The 19662-nt window shown below is 38.1% G+C and overlaps 1 protein-coding gene across 1 annotated transcript in view; it reads left to right on the plus strand.

Moving 5' to 3' along the window:
* Positions 1–19662, plus strand: part of PAQR9 (progestin and adipoQ receptor family member 9) — a 59436-nt gene that overhangs the window by 6931 nt on the left and 32843 nt on the right. The gene's annotated exons all lie outside the window — the stretch shown is intronic.

Consider the following 19662-nt stretch of genomic DNA (forward strand, 5'->3'; position numbering starts at 1 on the left):
AGTTCGTAGTTTCCAGAGAATATTCCCAGGATAGCTGACACGTCCACAAAGACAACGGAATTTATTTTCCTACTGATGGCAATTGTTATCTCAGGACTACAACTTCAGTATAACAATTTCTGGATTTTGATTGTGTAAATAAATCATTAGTAAAAGTTATAATGACAAAAGTCGGTTGTATACAGATAAAATTCAAAATGGTACTATTTGAAGAACAGCCATTTTAAAAAGCCTAAAGTATTGTCCTGATTTGGTTGCTTCTGATATACATAATAAGCATAAAACAGGTCAACCTAATCTGCAGTTTCGAGTTTGCACGTGGCCCTCCAAAGCTGCGGGTATGAAATCCACCATCCTCCCCATAAATTAATGCCAGCAATTTTAATTAAATTAAATTTTTATTTTTTCTGTTGGTCCCACCTCCTTTTGGAGTACACCCCCTCCATGCCACTCAGAGAATTCCACAGCACCAATATCCATTGTGGCAATACAGTGATAACACTGAATAACTAACCATTTGCTACTCTTTCAGGACACCCAGGATCTGCTGTTTGAGGCAGCGGCTTCCCTCTGCCTAATAGCAGGGCTGAACTTGGTTGTAATGGCATGAAATATTGCTAGTTGTGGTTTGTATATAGTCACAGGTTGTATCTGGATTTGTGGTAAAGCCTGGGGAGTCCATGCTTTTTGTTGCTGACCTTTTTGTTTCCAAGATTTTCGGTGTTGAACATTCCTTCTTTATCCTATAAGTGTTGATGTAATCTAATAATTGCAGAGTTTAATTCATTCAGCCTATAATGCCCATCCTTCAGAGTTTAAATTACAGAATTCACGGCCACAGTAACCTGGCCTCATCTTTGAACTTTGCATTTTTCCCCCATCCTCTTGTGTCTTGCGTGCTGTCTGGTCAGATGAGGTGTTCTGGAGAATATGCAGGCTGCACGCTGGTCTTAATATTGTTGCAATGTGTTATTTATTGGCCACTTGATATTGGGGCATTGTCTACAATACCACACAGGCTGATAACCCAGGGCTTTTGAGAGAGATCCCTTGTCTAAAATGGGCATCTCCCTTTTTACAGAAGATGGACAGAGGTCCCTCCTTGCTTACAAACAGGGACTTTTTGCTATATAACTAAAACACACAGCTCAATGTTTTCCCTCACTATTTTTGTACAGCTGATATTTTGAAAATTGCAGCATTAAAAACTGAAAAGTGCTTGCTCTCCAACAAAAAAAATTCAAAGAACCTTTAGCATGGACTGCAAATTAGCATTTTTGACATTTATATTATTAATTTATGGGAAAATAGAACCAAGATTTCTTCCATTCCAGTAATTAATTGCAAAACCTGGAAGATTATGAATGGTGACTATCTTTTGTCTTTCAAACACTTACGCTTTTCTTTGAAATGTTACAAACCACTTTGCTTACCATTCAGATCTTTTTGACCCCATCAATTATTTTTGCTCTGCAATTATACATATGGTTGTATTAAAACCTAGAGAGCAACATTCATGCCTCTGATGAAATGGTGCCTACTTAATTGTACTGTAATAGAATTGTCAGATTTTATGACTAAGGTTTTCTTTTCTTTTAGCTTTTGGTTTATTTTAACATATGAATATAGCTATCCCTCAAAATTCCAGGTCATATTTCTACAGTAGTTCTTTTACCCTGTATCTTTGGACTTGAATTCTGTTTCTCTAGCAGCAAAAGTAACATTCATTTTGGGTTGACCTGAATAAAGTACTCCTAAAGTAAATGCGAGTACTGTATAGCAACATTGACAGTCTTAGAAGTAGAAATTTTGGCAGTCATGCAGTTGAAGAGAAATGATGCTCCTTTATTTCTTTCACACCATTTCTCAGTTTATCTGTTGTTTTGTAATTCTCTGTATTGCAATTCATGATCTCAAGAGTCATAATGTAGTCTGTGTGTGTGTGTAAGATTCTGATTTACAGTTTTCATACAGGTAGTCCTCAACTTACGACCATTCATTTAATGACTTTGAAGTTATGACAGCACTGAAAAAAGTGACTTATGACCAGTCCTCGCACTTATGATCATCACAGGGTCCCTGCAGTCATGTGATCAAAATTCGGGCGCTTGGGAACCATCATGTATTTATGACAGTTGCAGCATCCCAGGATCATGTGATCACCATTTGCAACCTTTCCAGGTGGCTTCCAACAAGCAAAATCAATGCAAGAAGCCAGATTCGCTTAACGATGTGTGATTTACTTAATGACTGTGGTGATTTGCTTAACGACTGCAGCAAAAAAAGGTCATAAAATTGGGTGCAACTCACATCGCTTAGCGACGGAAGTTCCAGTCCCAATTGTGGTCATAAGTCGAGAATTAACTGTATTGGTTTTATGGATAAAGAAGATTGCCAGTCTTTGTATGAAGAAAGGCTAGAGCAGTTCAATCTATTGTATTTTGAGAAACAGTTTGTAATGAACAGTTGATTTCATTTTTGATCAGACATTTTGTCAGTATTCAAATCAGTTTTTAAAGTTGTAAAGTCAGTCCTTTTTTGTAGAGGAACTGTAATCTAACTAATTTCAATACTGCATTGGAACAATGCAATTCAATACAAAGGCAAAATAAATGTGTGCTTTGAAGTTCAAGTGGCAAAATACTGATTCTGCTTCAGCAGCAGATTCTAATTCATTGAATTGAGAAATTATTTCTTCGTAGACCAATTGTACACACAGAGAGACATGCCAGCCTAGAGAGATTTTTCTCCATACAAATGTATTTTATAGATCTATTTTAATCATAAATGTTTTATATCAGTCAAGCCAACAACTGAAAATAATCATCATAGTATAATAATAAACAGAATAGAAACCAAGTGGCAGACATTAAATCCCGTTAAGACCAAAAACTGGTAAGATAAGGCAAATATAGCAAACTCCAAATAATAATGCGAAACGATGGTTTGAAGTTAATGTGCAAACTATGATTTGTGCTGACCATGAATAAACATTACACTTATATCAAACAATTTTAAATCCTATTCTTTTGCAGTTCTCCAGCCATTGAACATGCAGAGAAGTTAGCAGTTAGCACTTCTTTGAGCAATTCATACTGTGTGTGAGTTGTATCTATGTTTATTTTCTCTTGAGACTAAATTTGCCCGATGTCCAAATTGTAGCGTGTGCATGTAAACTTTTGTAATTTTTTCTTGTTTTCAAAAAGATCTTTAAATGTGGTGATCAGGCATACTTAAACTAAATGTTGTTTGGGATATAATACAGCCCAAATAATAATTATTGTAATGATTTGCCAGAAATGACTCACTCGATCTTGAAATTAAATGAATTATTTATTTGAAATATTCATTTGGAAGGTACCATTTAAAGCATCCATTTGACAATTAAGAAAGGCAGGGTAAAATGGAAAAGACTCAGAGTTAATGGTCTTTGTTTTTGAGAGAACTGAGCTCTGTGTTCAAGCTAAATTTAAAGAAAGCTTTTAAAATAAATTATACAGTGAGTTTTTCTTGCTTATCAGTTGCACTGTAAGGAACATCTTGCAAAGCAAAGTGAGATTGTAGTGAACAGTAAAAATACATTTGATATTTGGACCATGTGATCTCTTCTATTTATAGTTCAATTACAGATTAAAGTTTATGGTGCTGAGTTGGTGTTAGCTATCATTAGAGCTGTTGATTTTATTGTTCTTCCCACTTTCACACTTATAAATTTTGCCCAGAAATTTGGTTTGTATACAGTGCTTTACTGCTTATTGCTGAAGTATGCTAACTTCAGAAATAAGTACCTCCTTAAGAAAGTACTTATAACTATTACTTGAAGTCTAACTTTTCATGATTTACTGAATTTATCAGAGACCAATACTTCCATTTAGATTTGTCATCTTAAATTTCAGAAGAAAGCATTAATTACAGTGGTACCTCTACTTACGAACGCCCCTACTTAAGAAATTTTCGAGATACAATCAGCTCCGGCCCCAAAAATTTACCTCTACTTACGAATTCGCCTCGACTTACGAGCCATTTTCCGCCCGTGCCAGGTGGCCTGCGGCCATTTTCCGCCCGTGCCACGTGGCCTGCGGCCATTTTCCGCCCGTTCCACGTGGTCCGCGGCCATTTTTCCGCCCCTGACACGTCCGCAGCCATTTTTTCTGCCCTGCCGCATGGTCAGTGGCCGTTTTTCTGCCCCTGACGCGTGGTCCGCAGACGCCGGAACGGATTAACGGTAATTACATTGAACCTTATGGGAAAATTTACTTCGACTTGCAACCAACTCGACTTGCGATCAGAGTCACGGAACGGATTAAGTTCATAAGTAGAGGTACCACTGTACTTACAACCATATACGCCTCTGCAGGATTTCTATATTGCAATAGGTGCTTATTTTTAGTCTGCTGAAAGGCATGCACAGAGCAATGACAGACAAATTTACTACCTGATGGTTAGTTATCCATCAGTTTGGACAAAAAATAAAGCAAAATATCTATAATATGGAAACCAGAATTCCTGCTTTGTTTCTGTTTTTTGAAGTCCGTGGCAGAATCTCTGCACATGATTTGCGAGCCACAGTCATTGCCCAGAATATGAGCAGAGAGACCAGCTTTCCGGTTATCCAATGGTATATGTAAATTCCAAGCATCCGGTCTGCCCTTGAGGAGGATTCTGAGCAACAGCTTTATGTAATGCTTGACTAGTCTGCATTTTAGATTATTTCTTAGACTTTCTGTAATGTATCCAAATTTTCCACTCTGCTTAAGAAAGTGATGGAGAGAAAAGCTGTTGTTCAGTGGTACAAGAAGAAGAGACTTGCATATAAAAAAGGATTCTGTTACAGATTGTAAAACAAGCTTTTCCAATCCAGTGTTCTTCAAATGTCTTGAACCATAACCTCTGTTATCACTAGTCACTACAGCAAATGGCCATGCATGTTGGAAGTTAGGCTGTAGGCCAGTGTTTCTCAACCTTGGCAACTTTAAGATATGTGGACTTCAACTCCCAGAATTCCCTAGCCAGCATGCTGGCTAGGGAATTCTGGAAGTTGAAGTCCGCATATTTTAAAGTTGCCACAGTTGAGAAACACTGCTGTAGACTGTGGACAGCATATTGGGGAAGGCTGCTGGAGTGGTTAGCAACATTGCCTGCAGCTGTGTTTGGTGATGCTCACCTACTTTGTATCATTACTGTCTTCATTGGAGTCCTGGAGCTTCCCCAAAATTTTAACTGCAGCCTACAGCCCTTGACAGCTCACCTACCCCAATGTACGGGCTGATATAAGTTGGAAATCCAACCGTAGGCTCTTTGCAGGGAGGATAGAATAGTTTGGATGCAGTTCATTCCAGGCTGTTGCTGGAGCTTCATGGAGGTCTCTGGGTCATAGGTACCATTCCACTATGCATAGTTATATTTTTAGGGAGGCATCTTTATTTCATCCTTCCTTGTCCAGTTAGCCACAATCCAAAGATTAACTGGAATCAGTGAGATCTATTTCTGAGAAAATTGATAATTTATCCATTGCTTACAGCAAGGCTGATTTTAAAAACTCAAGACAGTTACAGGCTATGAATGCAGTTTTGTTCTAAATGTTGAAATAATAGGAATAGAGTAGCCAGACCAAAAAAAAAATAATAATACTATTCTGTCTTTATACATTTTAACTTTCTTTTAGTCTCATGCTATACTGTTCTAGAATTCCAATCTAGTTAGCCATTTTCAACAGAAAGTATAATTTGATCGTTTTCTCTGACTATATCAGTAAAAGCTATTTCATTATAATCATGTAAACATAAGTACTGTATAAGAAAGTGTCCTGCTGAAGCTTCAAAACTAGTGAATATTGTATAGGTCCTGCCTTCATTGCTTTATGAGCATCATGCATAAAGTACTTGCACAAAAATGCATCTTAGAGCTTCTACCTAGATGATGGGAACAAGGCACTAGAAATAACAAGTTCCAGAAATTCTAATCCCAGTTTGGTGCTCAGGACTGATATATTCATACACAAGTTATTCAGAAATACTGACCATGGTCTCTCAACATGCTAAGCATGGTTTAATGCAAACCATCACTGACATGTATATAAAATTGTAGTGGGTGGCCAGCTGGCACTTAAAATGTGTGCTAAGAGCAGTTCTCATTGTGATCTAATCAGGGTTTGTTCTGCCATGCATGGCAAAAGTTTATCAAAAGAAAGATATTGTAAACCCTGAAATAAAAATGGAAGTGGAATAGCAGAGATGCTGCTACAGGAATACAGTAGCTTCAATTTATGGGAATGCCTGTCCCCCACATCCTTTTCCTAAGGACTAGTGGCTGCTTAACAGTCATCCTGGGTTTGAACAACATATTAAAATGTTAGCAGAATGAGGTATAAAATAAGTAATAGAAAGTTAGGTCTCTGAATGTTATTTACTTCTAATAGTTTGTTGTTTCTTATAATAAATGTGGCATATATATCTGAATGCTCAAATCAAATCTTTATTATAGTCATAGACCACCATATGAATGAGCAAACATTCATGAGACCCCTCTTAAATTAAACATTTTTAAAAAAAAGAATCCTGGAATCTATACTCTCATTTAGGTAGGTCTTACCAAGCATAATGTGAACAGTGGGCATTTTTAACAAAATGTTTTAAGAAAGCATTGAAAAGTATTAAGAAAAGAACTAGGGTTTGGGGTTTTTTTTCCTTTTTGAACATTGACTGATAGGCACAGCATGCATGTGCAGTATGAATAAGGTATAGCTTTTTAATCTGTTTTAAGTAATGTCTTTGTGTAAGTCAGTTGTTTTGGATTTCTGTCAGGGGACAGGGAAGCAGTATGCAGAAATCAGAGCCAACGAGAGACAAGTGCTCCCCAAAATGACCTTGAGCATTACTCATAGTGTTTAGAAAACAGCTACCAACTAGCATTTATTCAAAATATTAGAAGAAGTCACTTTAAGTCTGATTGCATAGTGACTCTGAGCTTCAAATCATTTACTGCAGTCAGTGCTACTTTAGAGAAAGTAATTGAAATACTTATCTCTGATCACACAACACTTTTTTTAAAAATAGCTTTTCTGAATGGAAGAAACAAGTGCTGCAGTTGAGGTAAGAAGGACAAAATACTTTGGGGGAACTTACTGAAAACTGATACTAGGAAGATCTGGGGAGATTTGAAGGACAAGTGTGCGGCAGCCAATTTTAACAGAAGAATTTGGATTTACGCCAGGTTAAGAATTTGGGATTTCAGCCAGTGATTTCCATTGGGCTGTAAGAGGAAATCCAGAGTCTGTTCAGGAGCTCATCACAAGATGTGATGCCAAGTTTGCATTTTAAGAGTATTTAAGGTCACTTGTTTTATACAGGTAGTCCCTGGGTTAAGAATGCCTGGTTTACAGACAACCCATAAAACAGAGCCTATTGTAGCAAAATCCGAGTTAAATACACAGTGGTTCGAGTTAATTACACAATACTACTTATATGGTATTATACAGTAATACTGTTCCAGCTTACATACAAATTTGACTTAAGGACAGACCTTGGGAACAGAACTCGTTCTTAAACTGGGGACTACCCATACTCAGGTATTATATACTTTATTTTTGCTAATTGTATACTTTAAAGAAGCAGCAGTGCCTTTAAGTGCAGGCTCTTCTGAAGGAGAAACAATTTGGATCTCTTTTGGTTCAGTATGTTTGTTCATAACAGCCCAGAGGAAATTTCTTCTCTTTAACTCCACTGAAATTAGTGAGAACTGTCCACTCTTGTGTAGAATTAAAAATTCATGCCTGTGCAAATATAGTTGTTCCTTATTTTCAGAATTTGTGGAAACCCATCCATGTTTGCATAAAGCAGTTAATTCCTCTGGCAGGGAGATGTTTCGCTTTTAGTATTTGTTTCTTCCCCTAAGGCTGTCCTCTTGAGCCAGTGTGAAAATGCCAATTGTGCAAATGATGTAACCCTCTCTTGGACTTGTATCATCTCAAGATTGGATTCTCCATGCTCAAGGGAAGATTGATTATGTGCCATCGAGTCATTTTTGACTCCAAGTGACCACATTGATACGTTTTCTCCATGACGATCTGTCCTTAATCTTGTCTTCCAATGGTGTACTCATTGCCATTGTAATTGAGTCCATCCATCTTGCTGCTGGTTGTCTTCGTCTTCTCTTTCCTTCTACTTTTCACAGCATTAGAGCCTTTTCCAGAGAGCTGGGTCTTCACATAATGTGTCCAAAGTAGGATAATTTGAGCCTGATCATTTGGAGAATGGTAGGCTAAAAACAGCATATTGTAATTGCCTGCCTATTACTCTAGAGTGGGAAGATGTGAATGCTTGGTTGTATTTGTAGGTAATTGTTAGGGCAGAGTGTGAAACATGCATATGGAGAAAGTGTGTGTTTCCCTTAAGGAGAGCTTAACATACTTCCAGCAAAGTGCAGTGTCTACATCTCCCCCAGCTGAAAACTTGGAATCTGAATGTGCTGTGCTTTTCATTTTTCATTATCACTTTGGAGTAATGTATCAGGTAAGTCTGTGAGCAGCCATAGAGATGGTCTGCTTGGGTTTGAGACCTATTTGCACATATTATTTCCCTGCATGCATTATTTTAATTTGTTTTCTGGGAGAGGTGAAAAGCCTACCTAGAAACTAAGTTACACTGTGTTCTTGAGACTGGAAAATTGAAATGGAGACTTTTGACTCATCATCTTACATTATGTTGCAGCTTGTTTATTATTACAGTAGTGTTTAATACCACCTTTTTTTTCTAAAAAGCCACCAAAATGGGGTCCAGCAAAACAAGAAAAAAATGCAAAGCAATTTTAAAAGCCTACTTTACAAGATGTACTTTAATGTTCTGTCAGTAAAAATCAAGAGGAAGAAACATATTTCTGAATTAACTGCATTTCACAGTTTCAGAGTAGTAAGAAAAATTCTCAGAGAAGGAGCTGTACTGCAGTGGAAGGGAAGTCATCTATTTGAGACATGTAGTAATTCCTTAAAACTTTAATTAATTTACTGTAAATGATAAACATAATAACAAAATGCCTCTAAACATAACATGTCTTTCTGGGAAAAAGTGTTTCTGTTGTAATGGGATCAAAATTCTTTGATGGAGTGGCTCTTAAGATATGAAAAGTGGTGAAGCACTAAAATAGGGTATTTCTATGGGCCATTTCAGTGTGCCTTTCCTGTCTGCTGACAAGCCTTCCTCTGAGGGGGGCCTCAAGGACACTCTCCTTCAATTCTTAGCAATTGAGTTGGTTCATTATGAGACAAGCGATCTCTTGGATAGCAGGTCCTAAGCCTTGAAAACAATTAGCAAAACCTGAACTCTTTCAATATTTGTCTGATACAAGCTTGATAACCTGCATCTGTTAGCAGACTGGGTGCCAGATTTTGTACCAGTGGAAGTTTTTGGATATTCTTCAAGGGTAGCCTTATATAGACCACATGTCAAATAGCCAGGGCATGGCTAATTTCTATCAAATCACATCCAGCTCAGGAACAGTTGCAGCTTGCACACTAAATATAGATGTGGAAATGCTTTCCTTGGTGCCAGTACTTTCTGAAATGGAGAGTAGTATAGGATCAAGAGCACTTTTCAAGCTATGAATCGGCTTTTTTGGGAGGAGAACAACTCTTTCCAGAATAGGCTGAATGCACAGTCAGGTGCCAGGGAATATATTACTAATCCTTGTATGCTGATTAGTGTAATGAAATCTTTTTCTTCAGTCATTTTCAAGCCTCTTGATGTTGGAGCTGCAGTTCTCTGCTCTGTTTCTAGTAAGGGAACATATTATATGTGCCATGCCAGTATCTTCTCACTTCAGTGGGTGTTCTTCTGACCTGATGGTCAGCAGTGTCCCAGTGAGCAGAACTCTATATAGAAGATCTGTGCTGCAATGAGTAAATACATTACAGGTTGTTGCTGCTGAAAGTACTCAAAAGAACTGTGGAGATTCTCCTTAAGTTTATCTTTTTATCTGTTGTTATGTTGAGTGTATCTTTGTATATCACTGTTATTTTTAAGTTTCTGTGTGTGAATCTGAATAAAAGCATGCAAATACTCATTTTTGTTTTCAAAGGATTTTCTCCCCTGTAAAGTTTTGGTTGCTAATAGTGTTGTAAAAATATGCTGTGCAATTTTTCACAAAAGAAAAAAAAGGTTCTAAATAAAATTGCTCCTGAAAAGAGTTTTTAAGTGATGCGTGTACATGTGACCTTTATATATGAGTATTGGAACTGCTAAAATTTATTTCCATAACTTTTATGGGTAACTTACGGAATTGGCAGTGATAGTGATTCAGTCTAATTTTATATAAGTGTTTTTTTTTTCTTTTTGAAACATCAATTTTTTCAGAATTGGGGGAGAATGAAAGAAATGCAGAGAGAGAGCATGGAGGTCTACAGAATTCCTGAACACTTTAAGAAATGGAATTCCTGTCCTACTTAGTTCTGTTGTTGTTGCTGTAGTTAGGAACCTGTCAGTTTAATTTATTGTTCAGTATTAATGCACTATTGGGTAAACCAGTGTCAGCAATAGGCTCATAGAGAATTCAGACTTTTTTTGTAATTAATATCTAATGCCCCAGGAATACAGTAAAACCTGATAATTGCATCATCAAGATACTAAACAGCTTATCATGCAGGAATGGTTGTGCCACCCTTAATTACTGTTTTGTTAATGTCTTACCTATAGATAATTGCCATTATTTGTATATTCCACGTTTCATTTCCTTCTGAGTTCTTATACTGTTTCCCCATTCTTTACCCCCCCACCATGGGTGTATATATGGTACTTGTTCTCAGAACACTATTCCATGTGTCTGATGAAGTAGCTCACAAAAGTTTGTTCTACAGATTTTTTTTTAAGGTTCCTCATGACTTCAGAACTGTGGTACTTGACTAACAACACTATTCCTCTGAGACTTACAGTTAAAGAATTATGCATTTAGAAATCTGTTCTGAATATTATAGTAAGTTCTTCATCCTACAAATGGTTGTAGTTTATACTTTTGTTCAAAAGCAAAATGTTCAGTTGATGGAAATTTGTCTGTTCTCTTAACTTTGTGCCAGTAAGATCTACTCAGTAAACACACAGTTATGGTTATTTGTTAATTTTATTTTCTCACTTGACTCTTTTTTTCAAATACAACTCAAAAACACAGCTGCTGATGTGGTAAGAGCAGAAAAATAACCATATTTAGCTGCCTTCTCATCATAATGTGGTCCCTAGTATGGGCTTGTACACTAATTGCACTATTTTTATATTATTGTATGGACTTTTTTCTTCCCTTAAGTTTTAGTTTATTTTAATCATCTTTGTGTCTATATTTTTATTGTATTATCACTGTTGTCTTACTTTTTGTTATATTTCACCAATAAAACAATTAAAAAAAATTTTTAAAGGTAATTTGGGAAACCCAGCATTGCACAATATCACCTATTGTTAGGTTGCTTCATTGGTTATCAATAGGTTTATAGACCCAATTTAAAAGTGCTGGTAGGTACTTCAAAGTGCTGATTATTATTTTTCTGGCATGGAAGTATGGCATATATCAGAGGCCACCTTGCCAAGTATGATTCTGCCAGTCTAGACTGCACATTAAGAGAGGGCTTGGTAAAGATTTCACTCCCATGGGAAGTGAAGGGAGCTTAGACTAGGAACAAGGCCTTTTCTGTGTTAATCCCCACACTTAGGAATACACTATTTCCAGAGATGTGATTGGTTCCTACCCTCCTTGCATTTCAGAAGGTCATTAAAACCACCCCATTTCAGTGGGCATTTAGATCCTAGAATAATTAAGAGATCCATTATAATTAAATCATAAGGATTTTTTTGTACTGCCTGATGTTCTAACTTTGATTTGCTCATGTACAGTACATCACTCAGATTTTGTCACCTTGGGGCAGTTTATAAATTAAGTAATATAGGTAAATAACAATTTTGTCATCCATTTTTAATACCTTTTTTTCAGAATAAAATACATTTTATGCCACCTTTTAAGATCCAATCCCAAAGCAGACTGTCACAAAGGGTTCTATAGGTGAGGACCAGTACAGTGGTACCTCTAGTTACGAACTTAATCCGTTCCGTGACTCTGGTTGCAACTCGAGTTGGTCTCAAGTCGAGGTAAAGTTTCCCATAAGGTTCAATGTAAATCTGGTTAATCCGTTCTGCCCTCCGAATTTGGTGGCACCACGAGGCAAATTTCCCCATAAGGTTCAATGTAAATACGGCTAATCCACCCTCCGAATTTGGTCGCACCCCGAGGTAAATTTCCCCCATAAGGTTCAATGTAAATACAGCTAAACAGTTCTGAAACATATGCATTTTATTTTTAAACCTCAAAAACCTTCCAAACGCCACAAAAACCTTCCAAACGCCACAAAACACACCACAAGCCTCACCGAACGTCTCCTTGCTACCGCGATCTCACCCACAGGAAGCCGCGACCGCGTGGCAGCAGGGAAAATGGCCGCGGATCCGGTTCGTAAGTAGAGGCGAGTTCGTAAGTAGAGGTAAATTTTTGGGGCCGGAGCTGGTCGTGTCTCGAAAAATTCGTAAGTAGGGGCGTTCATAAGTAGAGGTACCACTGTACTATGAATTTCAACCAAAAGCCAGCTGACAATCAGTGCAGCTCACATATCAGCAGTGATACATGAGCATAAGGAAAATCATCTATTACTAATTGCACTGCTGTATTTTGAGCTAATTGTAGTTTCCAGATGGTCTTCAAGGGCAGCCTCACGTAGAAAGTGTTGCAATAGTCTAGTTGTGAGGTGACCAAGGTGGACTGACTGACTGAAGGACTTCTTGGTCAAGGAAACTGGCGCACAAGGTGAACCTGTACAAAGGTCCTCCAGGCCACAGCTGCCACCTGCTCTTTGAGCAGTATCTGCAGGTCCAGAGGGACCCCCCGACCCAAGTTGCACACCAATCTCAAATGGGGAAGTGGTTCCCCATTCAAGACTGACAATTTAATTTTAATTGCTACAATCACTCTTTAGTTTCATTAAAATTACAATTTGGAAACTTTCAGAAGCCTCTGGAGGCAGCACCCAAGCCTTATAAGGGTACATGCATTTTTGTGAGCCCAGATTCTGCATCTCTGACCTGTGCTTGTTTGGACTTCGTAGCTCCTTTTGGACACATTGTTAGAATATCATTGACTCTCAGTTGCTGTTTGTCCAACTTTAAAGCAATCTTAGAGTGAAGAATTGCAGAACTACTGGCATGCCATTTGTTTGTGCTGGCTGGGAATTCTAAGAGTTGTAGTTTGAAAACATCTGTAGGATGCCAGGTTAAGGAAGGCGGGTGGAAATGTCAAAGTGCATTATTCCCACAGAAAACGAGATGGTTTTTCATTTCACTTGATGTAACCTAATATGCAGTTTGTCTTGGAGTCAATTTGACTGAAAGTCTGCAATGTCATACTAATGTGGATCTGATATAGTTTCCAGTCAATCTAATCTGGTTAAATGAAACATTAATGCTTTTACCAGGTTTTATACGGACTCACTTTAAAATTTAATGAGTTCTCTAAGCAATATGTTTTGCATTAAAAGAACAGTGGGTTGTTTAGTGCAAATCAATAAAGTACATTTATTCTGTGGTACACTATGAATTGTATTTCTCTAATAAATACTAATAAGCCAACCATGGATGGATTGTTCTCTCCCAGTATTGCTTGGAAAGAAATAGGCTTGGATCCAGATGTAAGTATTTATGAAGGAAGGTTCCTTCCCTCTCTGCAGCTTCCCCTCTCCCAAAGCTTCTCTAACTTAACTTTCTTAAATTAACATCATATAAAATTCATAAATGTGGTAGTAAGTCAAATTGGGATGAAGTCTACATTACTCCTATGGCTCAATCTGCACTGTTTTGCGGGGGGGGGGGGATGGGGGAGAATAGCAAACAGTGGAGGGTGGAAGGTAAAGGAAAGGATGTAAAATTTTCTTTAAATTGTTTTAACCTGATGCCTGCAGGTTTACACTTTTTTTAAAAGGTCAGTTTTCACTGGGATTGTCCCAGTACAGAATAGAGGTGACTACATCAACACTGCCTTGCCTTGAATCTGCCCATCAGGTAAGAACCTTGTGAGAAGGCCTGCTTTAGGATCCCCATGCTGTGCTACCTGGGCAAAGGGGACTTGGAGCACAGAGCAGGCCTCCTTTGTTGCAGCCTTCTCCTTCAAAGCTCCTTCCTTTTTGACCTGTCATAAAACTGTGAAAACAACACTTTCCCCATGCTTTTAATTAGGATTGAATGTATGAATTTTATATATTTCTTTTTGTTTTTATTCTCTAGTTCAGTGTTTCTCAACCTTAGCAACTTTAAGATATGTGGACTTCAACTCTCAGAATTCCCCAGCAGGCATGGGGAATTCCCCATCATGGTTGGCTTGGGAATTCTGGGAGTTGAAGTCCGCATATCTTAAAGTTGCCAAGGTTGAGAAGCACTGCTCTAGTTTAACTCTTTTATATGCTACGCGGAACCTGTTCATTGGGGCAGTTTGCACAAACTGTGAAATAACTTTCTTTTGGAATTTGAAAAATAATTTATCATATTGGAGTTGTATCAATATGCTGTACAACTGCTAATATTTTATTTATTTATTTATCTATCTATCTATCAATCAGTCATATTTATGTAGCCGCCCATCTCACACAAAGTGACTCTGAGTGGCATACAACAATTAATATTCCATATTAACCACTCTGACCATTATCAAGAATTATTAATTATGTTATTTATTGATTAAAATTATTAATGAGTATTGATATATCATTTTCAAAATTAAACTGGGATTCAAAGAGTTTTTTAAATCATGGTGGATCCTTGCCAAATTATATATGTTTTATTCAAACAATACACATTTAGATTTTTCCATCAATGCATTATTTACGTATTTAATTTGATTGACAGGTTTTTTTAATGGACCTAGTTATTAAATTGTTGAATTTTCATTTGTTTCTGCTTGCTTACTAGTATAACATTAGTCTACCAAACCCTTTTGCAGAGAATCAGTGGAACTTTCCATCTTCCAAATAGAAGGGCCAGTACTATGACAGAGTTTAAAAAAAGGACTGGACAGATTCCAGAAAGATACAGGCATTGGCTGTTACCAGGTAAGATATGTAAAGCATTATTATATTTTTTTCGAAGTAAAAAAGAAAATGAAGTGTATAAAATTACACAGAACAGATAATGGAAACTATTCCATGCATTCCTCATTATAGAAACTTGGTAAGAATATAAATAACAGTAGGATAGCAAATAAGGCATTAGAGACCACCAAAGATCACTAGGAAGGAAATATAAATATATCTGAAACCATGTTCTGAGAGGTTGGATCAGAAATACCTTCCAAAAGCAATAATGAACAAGGCACTCTGTAGCAAGAAACACTACAGCAAAACACAGCAGACATAAAATTATGGCTGCTCTTTAGCTAAGAGAAACCAAACTGAAAATAGAACTTAGAAATATTAACAGTACATCAGGGTATCAAGATATTTTATATTAAAGCGGGATGAGCGCTGGAGCTCTGAAGAGCCTTTGCTTTCCATGCAGAAGGTCTTAGGTTTAATCCCTTCCACTATTGGCTAAAGCAGAAATAGGTAATCAACAGTCCTTTGGCTAAATATATTATTCAGTCTAATGCTCACCAGTTGCATTGGATGTGGCTCTTAACAGCTTACTCCTGAGGAAGTGCAGCCTCAGTAGAAAAAGTATTGCCTACTCCAAATTGAAGGATCTCAAGTTGCTGAGGTTGGAGACCTAGACAATCATTGTGCGCCTGAAATCAAGCAAAATTCTAACAGACCCTTGATGTCTTAATAGACTCATCAAAGATGGAGAACAGCCCAAATAGTGAATGACAGGTGCAAAAATACTGGAACACCCTAGATTGGATATACTGGAAGGCCAGAAAAGCTGGGGAATTCAGTCAGAAAACTGAAGTTCTTCATGCAGAATTGCAGAAAGGGCTTCACTTACATTCAAAAAGCAGGACTCTAGGCAGATAAATATGTTGGCAAGACTTGCATACAGAATAATATGAACCAGGGATAGTCTGTTGCACAGAGATGAGTTAGAAGTAGATACCAATGAGATTTATTGTCTAGAAGGAAATGGTGGAAGCCACTAAACAACAGGAATGCAGCAAAGTATGCTTAGGACTATGACCATTTGGATACATTAGCTATAACTTGTTCACATTTACTTGTCCAAGTAATTTGTTTTAGTGAAAAGTTCATTGAAAAGTGCTTTCAATTCTTTGTATTACACTTGAGGATAATTTTCATAGCTACAATGTACCAATAGTTTGTGGTTAAATCACCCCTGAGCATTAAATTTAACATATGAATCATGACAATTTTACTAGCAAACCAAGTTACTCATGATGCAGAATGTGAAAAGTAAAATTTGACACCTCTAGTTCTGAGCTCAACCATGAAACCAGAAGGCCAATGCCTGATTCAGTAAATGGGCAGACAGGGTTGCTCTAATACTCTTGACTAAGAGCAAAGGCCAATTATTTGTATCTGCTGCTACCAGTTCAGAGGCAAGAAGCAGCAGCATGCTGCCTACCATTTTAAGTCTTGGTCACTCATTTGAGTATTCTTTATGCTGATGGAGGAAGTAAACAAGATTACGTTCCTCTGCTGTTTCTCTGCTCCATTCGTTTGACCGCAAAAATTAGCAGCTAGCTGTGAAGAAATAGCATATATAGCAGCTGTACAGAAATCACAGTATTTCCCCATGAAGAAGATTCAGCCAGAATCCCTGTCTGTCAGAGGAGACCTGTCAACTCTTGTCTCTGTTTAACAGCCTTCCCCAACTTGGTGCCCTTCTTGGCATGTTGGGGCAGCAACCTCCAGAATATTAATTGCTGGCTGGGAAGTCTAGGAGTAACATATCTCACAGGTACTAGGCTGGGGAAGGCTCCCATTTGCTATTATTATCTTTGCTCAAAATGGAAATAAGCAGATTTTTTTAAAGTGTGAAATATGTACATACACATAGATCTCTTTCTGTAGGAGTAAAACCTTAAGTACTTCTGTAGCGCACAATAAACAGTTTAAAACGATTACTGAAAAAGAAAGCATCTAAGAGCAGGAGTGCGATTAAGGTTCTGTAGGAAAGGCCTTCATCAACTTTAGAAGGAGGGCTAGATGCTAGATGGCAGGAGTGGGAAATCTTTTAAATAGACCACTAGGAGGCATACGAAGGCTATGCAGTGGTACAGAATCACTGGAGTTCTCTCCAGTGTGGTCAAGCAGTTCAGGTGTAGGCAGATTTCTCAAGGTCATTGACAGTTCAGAACATGGTCAGAAGATGGAGCTGCTAAAGCAAATGGATCAAAGCCTCTGTGTTCTTTTCTGAGGAGATAAGGGGTTCAGTGTGCAAACCTAAGAAAGTGGAACTGATCCTTTTGTTGCTGTTTTGGAATCCGCTAGATCATATCCAAGAAGTGTAGCCCTAGCCATTTGCTTCAACGGTGACATTGAATTTCCCCATGAAACTTAGGATGATAAGAGTTTTAAGTGAGCAGCATTACAGACATCTGGCAGAGCCATTAATGCCTGCCAGAATAGTGTTTCGATTTCATCATCACCAGTCATAAATTAAAGCAAAAAGCATTTGAGAAAGATGGGAAGTTCAGTTTCTGTGGTTGAAATAATGGGGGTAAAGCAGCAGTAGCATCAGCAGCTGGGTTGTATAATCAGCCACAGAAGCCCTATGTATCTCAGTTAGAACTAATTGTTCTGATTCTTTTTCTGTGTAAACAACATTACATGAAGACAACAGGATCCTAAGTGACAGCGGGAGTGTTTTAATACCCAGTAGAGTTGTGCATACTTTGAAATGGATTCAGAAGTGCTTCAGCCTTATGCAAGCACAGCATGTCTTTGTTTTTCATTAAAGCATGTGCATCTTTTTATTTAGCTATTTAGAAACTTATATGACTGCTTTATCTAATATGCAGTAATCCTAGGCGCTCACAATAATATTAAATAAAAGCTGAATAAATAAACCCAACCCACAAAAGCACCACATATCCCAAGTGTAATGCCGCAACATCACAGAGACTCCCCATGCTCTTAGATTTGCTGGGCTCACTCCTCTCCTAGCCCAAAGCCTGGATGAAGAGCCAGGTCTTCACAGCCCCTGAAAAGGCTAACATAGTGGGGGCCCTCTGAATCTCAGCGGAGAGGCTGTTCCAGAGGCTGGGGCAGTCACAGAAAAGGTGCGTCTCCAAGGTCCCACTGGACGATATACATTGAAGGGACTGCACCTGGAACATGGCCACCCTATCTCACGAGAGGCAGTCCCACAAATAACCTGGCCTCATGCCATTTAGGACTTTAAACCTAAGTAACCAGCACCTTGAATTGTACCCAGAAAGCAAGTAGAAACCACTGCAGCTCACACAGCAGCATTTGAACATGGGCAAAGTGTGAAGCACCCAAAACTGCACATGCTGCCACATGTAATTAATATTAATAATGCCAATTGTAGGTTCTGGATAGTCTTCAAGAGCAGCCCCATGTAGAGCACATTGCAGTAATCCAACTGAGAGGTGATCAAGGCATGAGTGACAATGAGCAACACCTCCCAGTCCAGGAAAGGGTGCAATTGGCGCACAAACCAAATCTGTACAAAAGTCCCCCCGGCCACGGCTGGTACCTGGCCCTTAGTGGGAGTCCAGGTAGTCCCTTAAATTGCACACCAACTCTGTCTGGAGGAGTGCTATCCTTTCAAGAGCCCAAGATAACTCGTTGGATATTTGGAGACCAAAAACCCAAATCCACTCCTTGCCAGGGTTGAGTCTAAGCCAGTTCCTCCACATCTAAGTCCTCACATCTTTCAGGCACTGGGTGAACCCCTAAACAGCATCACCTACAGGGTGGAGATGTATAAGTGGGTATCATCCACATTCTGATGATACCATGCCATGTGCCATTGAATGACCTTACCCAGTGGTCCCATGTATAGGTTAAATAGGAGAGGGAAGAGACCAGAGCCCTGAGGCAGTCTCATGTAAGAGAGGCCTAGGGGTGGACCTCTTCCCTCACTACCAATACTGACTGCAACCAGCTCTGGAAGAACGAGAAGAATACTGCAAAACAGTGTCCTGAACTCCTAAAAAGCTGGTCCAGAATGATACCATGGTTGATGATATCGAAAGAGAGATCCAGGAGGACACACCACCCCAATCCTAAGCCCTCTAAAGGTCATCCATAAGTGCGACCAATCCTGTCTCTACTCCAAGGCTTTCAGGCTTGTACTTGAATGATTCTGTTAATTAAAGTAGCATCTTTTTTTAATATTTGTTTTTATTGCTTTTTAATTAATTTAAAAAATGATAGTGATGGAAATAAATATATTGTCAAAGAAAACAAGTGCTTTAGAAAAAAGTAAAAAAAGTGACAAAAAATAGTATATGTCATTGTTATAACAGTAAACAGTTACAATTCTGTATATACTTATCTGATGCAAATATTTTTCAAATACGTATATATTTCTAATACATTTATATGACTATCATTTTTTTTAACCTACTGTATTTTGTATAAAATATTTTTCATTTTTTTAACCTCCTGTATTTCATTATACTTGTCCATACAAAGTCTACGTCTATAGGCAGTCCGCTCATAAGTGGCAA

The sequence above is a fragment of the Python bivittatus genome, unplaced genomic scaffold (genome assembly GCF_059951505.1).
Source record: "Python bivittatus isolate LINGU-HERP-01145 unplaced genomic scaffold, Pbiv_v1 ctg000980_np1212, whole genome shotgun sequence".
Classification (NCBI taxonomy): Eukaryota; Metazoa; Chordata; class Lepidosauria; order Squamata; family Pythonidae; genus Python; species Python bivittatus.